At 38.2% G+C, this 16,133-nt stretch overlaps 1 long non-coding RNA gene across 1 annotated transcript; it reads right to left on the minus strand.

Annotated features, from left to right (window-relative positions):
- Positions 1-10,406: 10,406 nt before the first annotated feature.
- On the minus strand, positions 10,407-13,579 carry LOC140500231 (uncharacterized). Its single transcript, XR_011965654.1, has 2 exons — positions 12,524-13,579; positions 10,407-10,657 (listed from the first exon to the last, which is right to left on the minus strand). It is a non-coding gene; the product is annotated as an uncharacterized lncRNA (long non-coding RNA).
- Positions 13,580-16,133: the final 2,554 nt, after the last annotated feature.

The raw sequence follows: 16,133 nt of genomic DNA on the forward strand, positions 1-16,133 counted from the left end.
ATTAGCATTATTGATCATATCAACAACAAAACTAACAGAAACCACAAAATTATCTCAATAGATGCAGAAAAAACTTTTGACAAAATACAACACCCACTTCTTTTGAAAACACTGGAGAGCATAGGAATAAATGGAACTTTCCATAAAATAATAAGCAGTATCTACCTAAAACCTTCAGCAAGCATTATATGCAGTGGGAGTAAGCTAGATGTATTTCCAATAAGATCAGGGGTGAAAGTACAATGTCCATTATCACCACTATTATTCAATATGGTACTAGAAATGTTAACTGTAGCAATAAAAGAAAAAGAAATTGAAGGAATTAGAATAGGCAAAGAAGAAACTAAGTTATCACTCTTTGCAGATGATATGATGATACATTTAGAGAATCCCAGAGAATCAAGTAAAAAACTGCTTGAAATAATAAACAACTTCGACAAAGTTGCAGGTTACAAAATAACAAAATCCAACAGCAAGAGATAAAAAAAGAAATCCCATTTAAAGCTAGGGTAGAAACTACAAAATATTTGGGAGTCTACCTTCCAAAACAAAACCATGGACTATATGAATACAATTACAAAACACTTTTCACACAAATAAAGTCACATCTAAGCAAATGGAAAAACATCAGTTCCTCATGAGTAGGCCAAACCAATAGAACAAAAATGACAATTCTACAAATGAATTTACTTATTCAGTGCCATATCAATCAAACTATCAGAGCTAAAAAAAAATATCAAAATCCATCTGGAAGAACAAAAGGTCCAAAATAACAAGGGAACAAATGAAAAGAAATGTTAGGGAAGGTGGCCTAGCTCTACCAGATCTCAAATTGTACTATAAAGTAGCAATTATCAAAACTACTTGGTACTAGCTAAAAAAACAGCATAATAGGTTAGGTACTCTAGACACAGTAGTCAAGGGATATAGCAATCAACTGTTTGATCAACCCAAGGACCCCAGCTTCTGGGATAAGAACCCACTGCTTGACAAAAATGACTGTGAAAACTGGACAACAATGTGATGGGAACTGGGCATAGACCAAAGCCTGACACCATATACAAGAATAAAGTCCAAATGCGTATATGATCTAGGCATAAAGACTGATACTATAAATAAATTAGTGGAGCAAGGAGTAGCATATTTATCAGATTTATGGAGAATGGAAGAATTTTGGACTAAACAAGAGATAGAAAGCATTATGAGGTACAAAATGGATAATTTTGATTACATTAAATTGAAAAGTTTTTGCAAAACAAACCCAATGCAACCAACATTAGGAAGTAGAAAATTGGGAAAGAATTTCTGCAACAAGAGTCTGTCTGTGATAAAGGCCTCATTTCTAAAATATATAGAGAACTGGGTCTAATGTACAAGAATACAAGTCATTCCTCAATTGATAAATGATCAAAGGATATGAACAGGCCCTTTTCAGAGGAAGAAATTAAAGCTATCTATAGTCATATAAAAAAATGCTCTAAATCACTATTGATTAGAGAGATGCAGATCAAAACAACTCTGAGATACCACATCATACCTATCAGATTGGCTAACCTGACAAAACAGGAAGATGATAAATGTTGGAGAAGATGTGGGATACTTGGAACACTAACTCTTTGCTGATGGAGCTCTGAGCTGATCCAACCATTCTGGAGAGCAATTTGGAACTATGCCCAAAAGGCTACAAAAATGTGCATACCCTTTGACCCAGTAATATCCCTTCTAGGACTGTATCCCCAAGAGATCATAAAAATGGGAAAGGGTCCCAAATGTACAAAAATATTTATAGCAGCTCTCTTTGTGGTGACCAAAAACTGGAAATCAAGGGGATACCCATCAATTGGGGAATGACTGAATAAGTTGTGGTATATGAATGTAATGGAATACTATTGTGCTATAAGAAATGATGAGCAGGCAGACTTCAGAGAGGCCTGGGAAGACTTATATGAACTGACGCTGAGTGAAAGGAGCATAACCAGGGGAACTTCATACACAGCAACAACCACAAAGTGTGAGGAATTTTTCTGGTAGACTTAGCAATTCATTGCAATGCAAGGACTTAAAAAATTCCCAATGGTCTCTTAAGGCAAAATGCCTTCCACATCCAGAGAAAGAAATATGGAATTTGATGGCATAATGAAGCAGACCATTTTCTTTTATATTATGTTTTGTTTTGCTTTATGATTTCTCCCATTCATTTTAATTCTTCTATGCAACATGACTAAGGTGAAAATGTATTTAATAGGAATGTATATGTAGAACCTATATAAAATTGTATGCCATCTCAGGGAGGGAGTAGAGAGATAGGGGGGAAGGAGAGGGAGGGGGGGAAAAAAAATCTAAGATATATGGAAGTGATTGTAGAACACTGAAAACAAAATAATTTTAAAAATAATAATAATAAATGCTGTGAGAATAAAGACTATGCCACATTCGTTAGGACTTCTCACCTGTATAAATGCTAATAGGAAATTAAATTTATACACTGGCTGAAGGTTTTTTCATATTCTTTATACTAGCTGGGTTTATCTTTAATATGAGTCTTATAACACTGAAGTTTGTGTGAGGACACAAAGAAGGCTTTTCCACAGTCAGTATAGTCATAGTATATTTCTCTACTAATTGCACTGTTTCAGAATGGTATAAAATTTCCTCAGTGAAATCTGCATCAATGAAATAATAAATTTATTTAATCATCTAAACCCCCAAAACAAAGTAGATTAAAAACACATATTGAACAGATTATGATATGCAGTGGGAGGGGCAAAGCATCAGATTAGTACAAATTCTCTCTCTCTCTCTCTCTCTCTCTCTCTCTCTCTCTCTCTCTCTCTCTCTCTCTCTCTCCCTTTCTCTCCACACAGGTAAAAATATATACATAATATATTTATGTGTGTGCATTTATCTTTAAGTAGCAGGAGGGCAATCTCACTGGATTTCAACACATTTGAGAAACTGCACATTGCTTTCAATGAACCCCAATTGCTTCCCATTGCAAAAATCCATCTCTTCCAAAACCAATATTCCAGATATTATGTGACTTCGAATTATGGAACACCATAATATAATTAGATTCCAAATCATAAGTGACTCACAAAGTAATGAACTCAGTAGCAGCATGTTGCCAACCATGATTTACAACAGAGAAGTAGTATAACCAATATTAATGAGTACATGTATGCCTGGAAATAGAGACAAATTGACCAAGTAGTGAGAAAGAGACACAAAGGAGAGGCACACTGAGTGGCATATTTGGTATGCTGAAAATAATAAAAGAAACAAAGGAAAACCCCCAGTACAATGCCTACTCTTTGGAGGATTTATATGTGTGTATATGTGCATGTATGCGTATATATTTATATGGAAGAACATAGATGAGAAGGTATGGAGGAATGTCAGTCTGCATGGGTGGAAGTAACCACAAATCTATGAATATGTATTGTCTAATGTTCAAGGACAGTTTGAACTTGAAAGCCTCCCAAAATTCACAACATTCATGATAATATTTCTCTCCAGTAGGAATTCTATGAATGTTGAACAAGAGAAGGTTTCTGACTGGAGATTTTAAAGCCTCTCACATTCACTACCCCCAAATGGTTCTCTCCATTCTGAATTGTTAAATGTGAGGAGATATGCAGATTTACTTAAGGATTTCCTACCATACAGGCATATATTGGGTTTCTCTCATACCCACAATGGATTTCTGTCCTATGAGAATTATTTTATGCCCAATAAGGTTGAAATTATATTGAAAGTTTTCCCATATTCCTTGATCAAAGGAATACACACCAGTGTGAATTCTATGATGTTGAATAAACAAATGTTTTTAAGTGTATACTATATTAATTTTCATAAGGTTTTTTATGTAAATTCTCTGATGGATGAGCAAAGGCTTTGCAATTCATGGGACTTCTCTCCAATATGAAGTTATTGGATATCAATAAGATCAGGCTTCAAGACTGGAAGCTTTTCAATATTAATTAACTCTTGTTTCTTATCAGTGTGGATTTTCTGGTGACTAATAAGGGTAGACTTCTTTTTATAGCCTTTCCTACATTCCCTACACTCTTAGGTTTCTCTGCTGTGTGAATTTTTTCACACTAAATAAAGAAAGCTCTTTTGATAAAGCATTTGCCATATTCACTATACACTCATAGGGTTCCCCCCACTGTGACATCTCTGATGATCAATAAGTGTAGACCTCTGACTTTCTTTTCCACATTCATTATGTTCTTGAGATTTTTCTTCAGTGTGAATTCTTTTATGTTGAGTAAGGGCAGATCTATAACTGAATGGTTTTCCACAATCAGCACACTGATAGAGTTTCTCTCTTGTGTGAATTCTCAGATGCTGAATGAAATTTAGGCTTTGGGTGAAGATTTTACCACATTTATTATATTCATAGGATCTCTCTCCAGTACAAAGTCTCTGGTGATCCACAAGAGCAGACTTCTTTCAACAGGCTTTTCTACATTTTTTCCACTTACAGGGCTTAATCTCCTGTATGTATTATCTGGTGTTCAATAAGCAAAGCCTTTCTGATATAGGGCTTACCACATTCACCTCATTCATAGGATTTTTCACCCGTGTGAAGTCTTTGATGATCAAGACAGGCAGACTTTTGACTGCAGGTTTTCCCACATTCAGTACATTCATATCGTTTCTCTCTTGTATGAATTTGCTGATATAAAATAAGTAGAGACTTTCTGATTAAACATTTATGACATTCACTATACTCATAGGGTTTTCTCCTGTCATTAAGAAAAGGCTTCTAGTTGTAGGTATTTTCACATTCACTACATTCATATGTTTTTGCTCCTACAAGAATTCCCTGATGTTGTATAACCAAAGACCTTTTGACAAAGTGTTTTCCATACTCATTGCACTCATAAGTTTCCTCTCTAGTGTAAATTTTTGGTGCCCAATAAGATTTGAGCTCTATCTAAATTGTTTCCAATATATAAAATTGTCACAGGGTTTCTCTTGTGCATAGTTTTTTTATATTTAATTAAATTGGTTTATTTCATTCCATTGCTGTAGTCTCTCTCCTGAAAGATCTCTGTGAAGTTGAGTAGGGTTAGAAGTTAGCCTGAAGTTTCTTCCAAATTTCTTACATTCTTGGCCTCTCACCCCTGATGGAGATAGCTGGTGGATCACTGGAACTGTCTTGAAACCTTCCTCATAAGAAAGGAGCTTCCTTACTATAGAGGATTGCCAGTTTTCCTTTGGTTTTCCATTATGTTCACAGACTTCTCCCCATTTGGATCTTTCAGAAACATTCTCTGGGAGTCTTTCTAATATTGCCTATTGTGGTTCCATCTCTTCAGAAATTTCCTGCTTTGGTGACAGCTCATTTATCCCAGTCCTCAATTCATAATCTAAAACAATAAAGACAAAAAAGTTATATTAAAGATCAACAAGGAAGAGACAAGGACTTGGGGTCTGTGGGACAGATAACCCAGAGAGTGATGAGAAAGTATGAATTTTATATGTTTATTTCATATGTTCTGCTCATAAAAGGTTTTACTGTCTTTTCAGATATGCTAAAAATGATTTATATGTGCTAATTAGATATCAATTGATCAACAAATATTAGTTGAATTGAAGTGTAGATAAATATTTCTCTTCATCTTTCCTCTTCCATTTTGATAGGAGAGAAAACAAAAATATCCCACTGTAGTTTGCTGGGCAACAGGTGGGACAAGTCACTGGGAAAGACTGGAGAAAAGAAAAAGAACTGATTATGAAGCAACCATAGCAAACAGGGAAGGGAAGTCATTAGAGAACACTCACTTTGCCTGAGAAACTGACAGCCTGGGTTACTCTGGAGCATACAGGATGATGCCACACAAAAAAATGAAAAAGCTCCTAGGCATTCTAACTGGAATTAAAAGGGAGTTTCTCTCCTTATTTAATTCACCACATGGTTTTTCAGACTTAGCAATTTTGGAAACCCTTCTATTGCACTAATGTCCTTTCTCATGTGACTACTAAGGCCACAGAGCTAGCAATGCATGAGTCAGTCAGTTCTCTGAGATATTTACTTGGCTTGCATATAGTATAAAGTCCTGCTCACTCCTGCCCCCAGATCCCATGTGTGAACAGAGAATGCACAGAGGCAATTAGTGCATCATCCCAGGACTCAGGAGAGTGGGAAGATGCTTTCTAATGGTTAGCAAATTCTTTCCTACTATTCAACTCATCACTGTGATTCAAACTAAATCAGCTAGAGCAAAAGTTACTTGCCCTGTTACTATTCTGTAGACTTTCATCCTCATCCAGCATAGTCCTAACTTCTTTCTACCATTCTCTATCCTCTCTTTCATCATGATCCCTAGAACCCTGACTCTATCACTAAACTCCCTTTCATCTTAAAACTCACAGTCTTCCCATAGAAACCTAGTTTTCTCTACAAACCAACCCCCCTCAGTAGTGCTATCTAGTTACTTTCTCATGTCCCCTGGTACACAGGAAGAAAAGCTGGCCTATTCCTCTTTCATCACTGCCACTTCCAGAATTTTTTGCAACCTTGACTCTGCAATTTCTCCTTCGAACTTCACTCTAGTTGTCTATATCACCCTATTCAGGATCCTTATTACTACCTTCCATTAGCCTCCAGGTCATCCTCCTTACCTAGAAGAAGTATAGTATTTAGCTCATTGTCTCCATGACAACTGCTCCCCTCATACAATATCTTATCCTCTCAGTTCTTTAATTTCCTGAACTTCCACAACCTGCATCTTTATTCCACCTTTGCCACCCAAAGGTGTCGTCAAACTTTAAACTCAATATCAACTCAGACCATGTCACTTCCATGACACTGAAATTCTCTTCTCTGACTACTCCTTCTTGTCTTTACATTTCTGCCTCACTCCTCCTAAACCTATTCTTCATCCACCCTGCAACCTCCAATCCCTCCCTCTCCATCTCTTGATCTGTTCACATTTTCCTTGCTTCAAAATCTTGATTCAATAGACAACCAGTTCAACCATATACATTATTTTACCTCAAATCCCATACCTCCTTGTCCTACTACCATTCATTTCCTGCTAATTCTCCATGCTGGTTCACCTTCATCATTTTTTTCTTTTATCCTACTTCCATGCTGCTGACTGTTACTAAAGGAAGTCATATAACCATGTAGTCATGCTAATTGGGTCCATTACAAATTTATTTTAACATAATCTCGGGGGCCCCTGAGGGCTGCACCACCATCCTTTTACTCTTCCATGATAAACTATCATTCCATGATTGCCTATTGTGATCCTTGAAGCACCTAATCCAAAGAAGAGAAAGTCTTTGCCTCTCTCCCCAAGCACCATATGCCACCTCCACCCTTCTTTCTTTATTAGCAGATGACTCCCTTAGTCAGAAAATTGAAACCATCTGATGTATGTCCTCATTTTCCCTAATCAGCACTTCAAAAGTTCTCCACAGCTTCATTCAATCCCTTCTTTTTGCTCCAACTTTGGTGAAAGGTGGTTCTCTTTACCCTTGATCACATTCCCTCTGATTTCCTCTCAGAGTTTCCAACATTTCTCCTTTCTTTCTCTCTTTTCACTTCTTCCCAACTACTAATTTCTTTTCCCATTGCCTACAAACATGGCCAGGTCTTCTCCATCCTGGAAAGACTTTCATTTGACCCTACCAGTCAGGCTACCATCTTAGATTTCTCCTTTCTTTTGTTGCCAAGCCCCTAGAAAGAATTATCCACTACTTGCTACCTGCACTTACTCACCTCCCCCACACTCCTCAACCCTTTACAGTCTAATCTGGGTTATAATTATACCCGATCACTTTATTGAAATGGCTCTTCCAAAGTTACTAATGATCTCTTACCTGCTAAATTTCAATGGCTTTCCTCAGTCATCAGCCCTCTTGATAGTTCTAGTTTTTGACACTGTTGACCAACACTTCCTCTTTGAATATTCTTTCCTTCTTTCATTTCTGGGATACTACTGTCTCTGTTTCTCTTATTACCTGTCACATGGTTCATTTTGAAGCTCCTTTGCTTGATCATCATCTACTTTCTACCCTCTAAGTACTGAGGTACCTCCAGGATGCATCATAGAACCTCTTTGCTATCCTCTCTTCCTAAATAACTTTACAAAAGGAGATAATATCCGTAAAGTACTTAGTGAAGTGCCTGCCACATATTAGGCACAATATACATACTAATTCCTGTCCCTCCTTATCTACTTTCATGGGTTCAAGTATAGTCTTTATATAAATGACTCCCCAAATATATAATCTAGTCCAAATCTTTCTAATTAACTTCATTCTTATATCATACTACCAGGTGAATGCTTCCACTTAGATACCTTCATTCCACTGGCATATCAAACCTACATCCAAACCAGAACTCATCTTTTCCCTCTAAACTAGTTCCCCTTCCAAATTTCCTCATTTCTGCTGACATCACCAGAAGCCTTTCATTCTCCTGGGTTAATAACCTCGGAGTCATCTTTCACTCTTCCCTATTCCCCATGTATCCAATCATTTGCCAAATCTTATCAACATCATCAATACCACTATACCCATCACATCTCTTTTGTTCCCTCCACTCATTTGGCCACTACTATAATTCAGGCCCTCATCACTTCTGTGCTGTTGTTGCTCATTCATTTTGCAGTCATGTCTGACTCCTTGTGATCCCATTTGGAGTTATTTTGGCAAAGATATTGGAATGGTTTGCCATTTCCTTCTCCAGCTCATTTGATAGATGAGAAAACTGAGGCAAACAGTGTTAAGTGACTTGCCCTGGATCATAAAGCAACTAAGTGTCTGAAGCCAAATTTAAACTCAGGAAGATATCTTCATCTGGGTCTCCAGGACCAGCACTGTATCCTCTGTGCCCTCTAGCTGTCACCTCTCAGCTAGACCATTGCACAACTGTAATAATACTAATTGGTATCTTTGATTCTATTCTCTTCCCTTTCCAGTCACTCACTCCCTTAGAAACCTGGAACAGGGATCCCCTCTATGACACAGAGGACAAATGGTCATTGAACTTATGCTTGAAGATCTCTGATAAGGGGTAGCTAGGCAGTGCAGAGGTTAGAATGCCAGATCTGGAGCAGGGAAGATCTGAGTTTAAATCTAGTCTCAGAAACTTACTAGCTATATAACCCTGTGCAAGACATTTGATCCTTATTTGCCTCAATTTCTTATCTGTAAAATGGGGACACAGTAGAGAAAGAAATTGCAAACTATTCCAGTATTTTTGCCTAGAAAACCCCATGGAATAATCAGACATGACTGAACAACCTTTCTGTTTATTGGCAGCTTCAACTGCTAGCAAGTTTTTCCTTGCATGAAACCTAAATTTGTTTCTTTGTAACTTCTTTTTTAAAAAAATGTTTATTTTTAGCATTCATTTAAAAAAATGTGAGTTCTAAATTCTCTCCCTCCAGTCCTTCTCCCACCCATTGAGAAGGCAAGCAATATGATACCTATTATAAATGTGAAATCATGCACAGCATTTCTATGTTAACCATGTGCAACTTATCTTTACCTCTAGTTCTACTCCTTGGGACCAAGCAGAACAAGTCTGCACCCTTTTAAAATATTGATAGACAAAGGGGAAAAGGGTGGACATATGCAAAAATTATTTATAGCAGCTCTTTTTGTGGTGGCCAAGAACTGGAAATTGAGGCAATGTCCATCAAATGGGGAATGGCTGAACAAGTTGTGGTATATGAATGTAATGGAATACTATTGTGCTATAAGAAATGATGAGCAGGAGGACTTCAGAAAAACCTAGAAAGACTTACATGAACTAATGCTGAGTGAAATGAGCAGAACCAGGAGGACATTATACACAGTAACAGCCACATTGTGTGATGACTAACTTTGATAAACTTATCTCTTGTTAGCAATGCAAGGATCTAAGGCAATTCCAAAGGACTCATGATGGAAAACACTGTCTACATCCAGAAAAAGAACTTTGGAGTCTAAATGCAAATTGGAAGCATATTATTTGTTTTCTTTCTGGTTTTTTTTGTCGTTCCTTCTTTCTTGTGGTGTCTCCCATTAGTTCTAATTCTTCTTTACAATATGACTAATGTGGAAATAGATTTAATATGAATGTATATGTACAGCCTAGATCAAATTGCATGTTATCTTGGGGTAGGGGAGGGAAGAGAGGGGGAGAAAATTTGAAACTCATAATCTGATGGAAGTGAGTGCTGAGAACTAAAAATAAATAAATAAAAATAAAATATTGACAGCTTATTGAATACTTAAAGACATCTATCATGTTCATCTGCAAGCATTTCAAAAGTGCAGTGGGGATAGAGACAGGGACTGGACCTACGATTTCATTAACAGAGAGAAGTGCTCAGTGAAGAAACTTTCTCTATCAATGCAGGTTGACATTGTTGCAAAAATCATCTAGACTAGAGCCCTGAGATTTAAATTGTTTTTTATTTTAATTTTTTTGTTACACTTCAGGTTCCAAATTGTCTCATTCCTTCTCAACCTCACATTAGATAAAGCCAACATTTGATGTAAATTCATATATATGTAGAACCATACAATGCATACTTCCATACATCAATTTTTTCTCTGGAGGTAGATAGCATTTTCCTTCACAAGTCCTTCACAGTTGACTTCAGTGATTCCAGCTATGTGTGAATTTGACTTCACATAAAGAATTCTAAAAGAAATCAGCATTCCAAAAAAAAAAAAAAAAACACTTGTTAGCTTTATTGTACATTCTCTCTCTCTCTCTCTCTCTCTCTCTCTCTCTCTCTCTCTCTCTCTCTTTCTCTCTGTCTCTCTCTCTCTTCCTCTCTGTCTCTCTCTCTCTCTCTCTCTCTCTCTCTCTCTCTGTCTCTCTCTCTCTCTCTCTGTCTGTCTCTCTCTCTCTCTCTCTCTCTCTCTCTCTCTCTCTCTCTCTCTCTCTCTGTCTCTCTCTCTCCTTCTTTCCCTCTCCCCCTCTGTCCCTCAGCTCAGCCCTCCCCCACTCCCCCCACAAACCACTCCCTGTCACTTTCAAGTGAAAGCAGAAGAATGGACTCCTGGAGAGACCGATATTGTGCAGGGAATGGGGCTTTGCTTGAAACCCCCAGTGCTGAGAGAGAAGGCCTTTTTATTGCTTTTCACCTCACCCATGTCCAGCCCCTTCTTGTCTGTCTTCCATCCATCCATGCTCAGACACCCTGTTTCTATCTCCATCCCCAGAGTGTTGTCTGTCTTCTCCTCTCTGTGTCAGTGTCTGTCCCTAAGTGTTCTTCCCTTTGGTTCTGGTCAACCCCCCATGTGGCTGGCCCTGTCCCCATGTTCTTCCTTCTGCTTTCATGTTACATAAAAATCACTTTACATAGAGGTCTGCTGAATGATATAATTACGTAAAGTGTGGCCTATCTGTATTACACTTCTATTATGTACTAAGTGGCACAGTAGATAAGAGTGTGGAACCTGGAGTTAGGAAGACTCATCTCCTTGAATTCAAATCTGGCCTCAGACATTTACTACCTATGTGACCCTGGGCAAGTCACTTAACCCTGTTTGCCTTAGTTTCCTCATCTGTTAAATGAACTGGACAATGAAATGGCAAACCACTCCTGTGTCTTTGCCAAGAAAATTCCAAATGGAGTCACAAAGTGTCAGACAGGACTGAAATTCTGTGTTTGTCCTTTGTTCTCAAAGAGGATCGTGACATCAAGAAGATGACATGACTTGCAGTTGACTTTGATTTAAGTGAGGGAGGGCTGTGCAATGTCACCAACCTCACCTTCTTCTCCTGAGCCATCTAGGTCCAATGGCATGATATTCATCAGGATGACTGGAGATGGCCCAGGATGCAATGTGAGACCCCAGCCCTCAAAGGCTTAGGTCTTATCCAGATCTTACTTTGAGTGAGATACACCCATTCAATTTACATTACTCAAGGGATGGCCCCTTTAATAAAAAAAAAATCAGACTGGGAGGGGAAGACCCTAAGGAGGGGAGGGGAGGGGAAGGGAGAGAAGGGGAGGAAAAGAATAGAAAACAAAACAAAACAAAGCAAAAGAAAACAGAAGAAAAGAAAAGAAAATGATTGGACAGGAGCATAAAATCTGAAAGAATCAAGAAAGGCCACTTGAAGGAGGTGTCTCTCAAATTGAGTATTAAAAAGAGCTAGTAGTTCCAAGAGGTGATGAGGAGGAGGGAGAGCATTCCAAAAATGGAAACTCTTCAGTGTAAAATCACAGGGGGAAAAGGAGAGGGGAAAAATGGAATATTATGTATGGGGAACAGTAAGTCAGTAGGTTGGTTGGAGCATAAAGTATATGAGGGGAAGTAACGTATAATCAACATGGAAAGTTAGGTTGGAACCACATTGTGGTGGGCTTAATTGCTTTTAAAAAAAAAAGGAGTTTGTAGTTAATCCTAATGAGATAAAATAGCATCTCTTTAATTGGGAATGCTGATCTATGTGGTCTATGTAATCTATGGGAGAAGCAATATGAGTCAATGAATGAAGCATTGAACTTGGAGTCAGGAAGATCTGTGTTTGAATTGTGCCCTAGATACTTACTAGCTCTGTGACCAAGGTTCTGCTGACAAATGTTTAACAACCAGCTCTCTGAAAACACAAGATAAGCTTTTTAGTTTACTCTATATTATTAACATTTTCTCCATGATTTCCTTAAGTCTAGATAAATAAAGTCCTGATTTGTAGCATTTGCCAATTCCTAAAGTATAAATGCTCACATTGAAAATTTAACAATCTACTCTCTTTACAAGCTGGCTCCAGCACACCTCCATGTGGAACTCTGAGCAACTCATTTAACCCTTTTTGAACCTAATTTCCTCATTTTTAAAATGAACCAGAAGACCCCTATGGTCCCTTCCAATTCTAAATCTATGATCTTCTCATCCTGTGGTCTTTGAACGAGTGCACTGAACCATGCAAACCCTGGAAAGGAGGGCTACTGACACCTATGACTTTAGGGTGAATGGTCAGAAGCAGGATTCAAATCCAGGTTTTCTTGATTCCAAGTCTGATGCTCTTTCCATCATATGTCAATTCTAGCAGGGGGCATTAAATCTGGGAATACAAATAAGAAAAAGAGAGTCCCTACCCTCAAGGAGCTTACAGTCTAATAAGTGAAGCACCAAACAAAAGAAAACTGGAAAAATTGGGATGAGGGTGACCAGGGAGGAGCTGACATCATGTTCCTTGGGTTTAAACCAAGCAGACATGCATATGTAAAGTGGAAGTTTAGCTTGAGAGTTCAGATCCAGCCCCCTGTAAAAGTTTTGGGAGGAGTTTAATACTCCAGTCCTCCAATCAGAGAGGAAAGGAGGCTGAGAAAATTAGGAAGGTATCCTGATTCTCCTCCCTATCCCCCCACACTCTCCTCTCTACTACTCTTTTGGTCTCTGCAGAGGATGGGTTCAGACTTCATAATGTTTCAAAGTACTATCAGTCCTAAGTTCTCATCTAATTGTAGCATCACTTACAGACAAGATCCTGCTTCTGCTGGGTTCCTGGTACTAAGGGTACTGGGTTCCAAAGGCTGTTTCTCACTTCTTGGAACATTAGTATTGAACTGGCTATAAAACTGGGTTTGGGCTGTACTCTTAGACCTCCATTCCTGATTTCTTTCACTTAAAATGAAAGAATAAATAGTAAGACAAAGAACTGTGGCCTATACTCATGGGTCATATGCTGGTCTCAGATTGGAAAAGCCAGAAGCCTCTACTCTTACACTATCACTTCTCTTCTCTCCTTGGAAGGCCACTGGGTAGGAAGAAGTCAAACGGAGAGAAGGGACAGGTTATGGTTAAACAGTACCTTTAAATGTACCCCATTTAGCTATTCAGGCAATCAAAGAGGCTCCTTTTCACCACGTGGTTATATACTCTACCCCATTAAGGGGCTGCTATTATATCTATATATGCTACAGATCAGAAAATTGTCCAATATTCAGAAGCACCCCTCCACCACCACCAAGGTTCCCTTTAGTTCAGTGTAGGGGTTAAAATATAAAATTATATAGAACATTATATTATGTATACATATATATATATATGCACACGTGAGTGTGTGTGTGTGTGTGTGTGTGTGTGTGTGTGTGTGTGTGTGTGAATTTAGAAAGTCCAAGGTCACCAACGGCATCCTGGCCATCACCAGTCATCTTGACCTTTGTCTTGGACTTTGATGACCCAGGAGGAGAGAGTGATGCTGACACCTTTGCTCAGCTCTGTCCCAATCATATCCAATTCATGCACAAGTCAAGACATCATCCTTGTGATGTCATTCATTGGTCCTCTGAAAACAGAAGACAAAAAAACAATTTATTCAAAATATTTTATAATTCTATCACATATTGTCCTATATTTGGGACTCCTACCCTGAACTCAAGAAAAATCTCCAAATATGGTTTGTGCTTCATTTCCCATTAAGGTTTTTATTCCTCGCAACATCACCCTGTGACAAATAGAAAACATGCTCACATTACAGTTCAGAATGTGTTTACTGCAAGAAATAATATTACATATCCAGCAAAGTTAAGCATAATCCTGAATTTAAAAAAAAGATTTTTAATGAATTGTTAGACTTTCTGAATTTTGTTTAAAAAATGAAATTAGTAGAAGGTTTGACATATAAAATCCAAGAGAAACATAAGACGCATATCAAAGTTAATTATAAGGGACTCAATAAGGACAGAACACTTACCTTTTATAAGAGGAAATGCAAAACATATGTCTAAGATTGTTATTAGTAACTGGGTAGTTTGTAAAAAAAAAAAGATTGGGGTAGATCTGAGTATGATAAGATTTAAAAAGTAAAATCATTTAGGAACAGATAAAAAGGGTATTTTAGACAAATGAGGCACAAGAGGAAAAACCAACACAGAGAAATTAGATAGGGGAGGAGGACTGGTAGTTCTAGAACCTCACTTTCATCAGAACTAGATATAAATCTAGAAGGTTATAAAATTTTGCAAATTCATAAAAAATAGGTTAAGGGATAGGGAGGGGGGAGAGGATAAGGGGGGGATTTTTAGAGAGGAAGGTGAGGAAATAGAATAAAGAGGGGTACAGAAAGATGTTTAAATTAATAGGAAAGGGAGGATAAGGGAGGGATACTTAGAGGTGGGGTAGGTTAAGTAATAGGAGTGCAACTCCAATGGGTGGGCCACATTGTTCAAATGTAAAATACACGCTTGCCAAAATGACTATTTTATGGAGAACTCACATGGGGCAGGCGATCACATGGTGATCAGAAGAAGCAATACAATAAGGTGTCTCTCAAGAATTTTGGATTTGACTGTGAAACATGGGAGACACTGGCACAGGACCACTCAGCATGGCATGCCCACATCAGAAAAGATGCTGTGCTCTGTGAGCAAAGCAGAATTGAGACAGCACAAAGTAAAGGTAGGCTGCGCAAATTTGAAGTATCCACCCCAAATACTCACATGGACTATCTGTACCCAACCTGCGACGCAGCATTCTGAACTTGTATTTGTCTGATCAGCCACAGCTGGACACACCAAAACTTAACTTTATCGTGGTGATGTCATTTTGGTCCTCTTCGAAAATGAAGGACAACAACCAAAATAGTAACTGTGTGGTGGTGGTGGTGGTGGTGGTGGTGGTGGTGGTGGTGGTGGTGGTGTGTGTGTGTGTGTGTGTGTGTGTGTGTGTGTGTGTGTGTATTTGTATGTATATGTGTGTGTGTGTGTGTGTGTGAGCGCATGCTGGGTCACTAGAAGCTGGGCAAAATGATGCTTCTTCTGCACTCCTCCCTTGCTATTTTCTTCTTCCTTAGTTTTCCCTTTTTTCTGTCTTTCCCTCTCAATCTTCCAACTTCCTTTCTTTTTCCCCTTGGCACTGGAAGTTAACACAAGAAGAAAGAAATGGGAAGAGATTCTCTCCTCCACATACGTAGGAGGTATCAGGTAAAGAAGAAGAAAGAATAAGACAAACCAGCATCTTACCTAGAACACACCCATCATGGAGTGATGTCTTGACTCACACATGAAATGGATTTAAATGAGGCAGAATCCTTTAGATCCTGGGTCACTTGAGAAGATCCTCTAGGTAATGCTGCTGAAATCTTCTAGTGACAAGACTTTGCATAATCTAGTAAATCATGACAATCAGATCAGATTGGCTTTCCAGTCATTAGTTCA

This window comes from Notamacropus eugenii, chromosome 4 (assembly GCF_028372415.1).
Source record: "Notamacropus eugenii isolate mMacEug1 chromosome 4, mMacEug1.pri_v2, whole genome shotgun sequence".
NCBI classification, from domain to species: Eukaryota; Metazoa; Chordata; class Mammalia; order Diprotodontia; family Macropodidae; genus Notamacropus; species Notamacropus eugenii.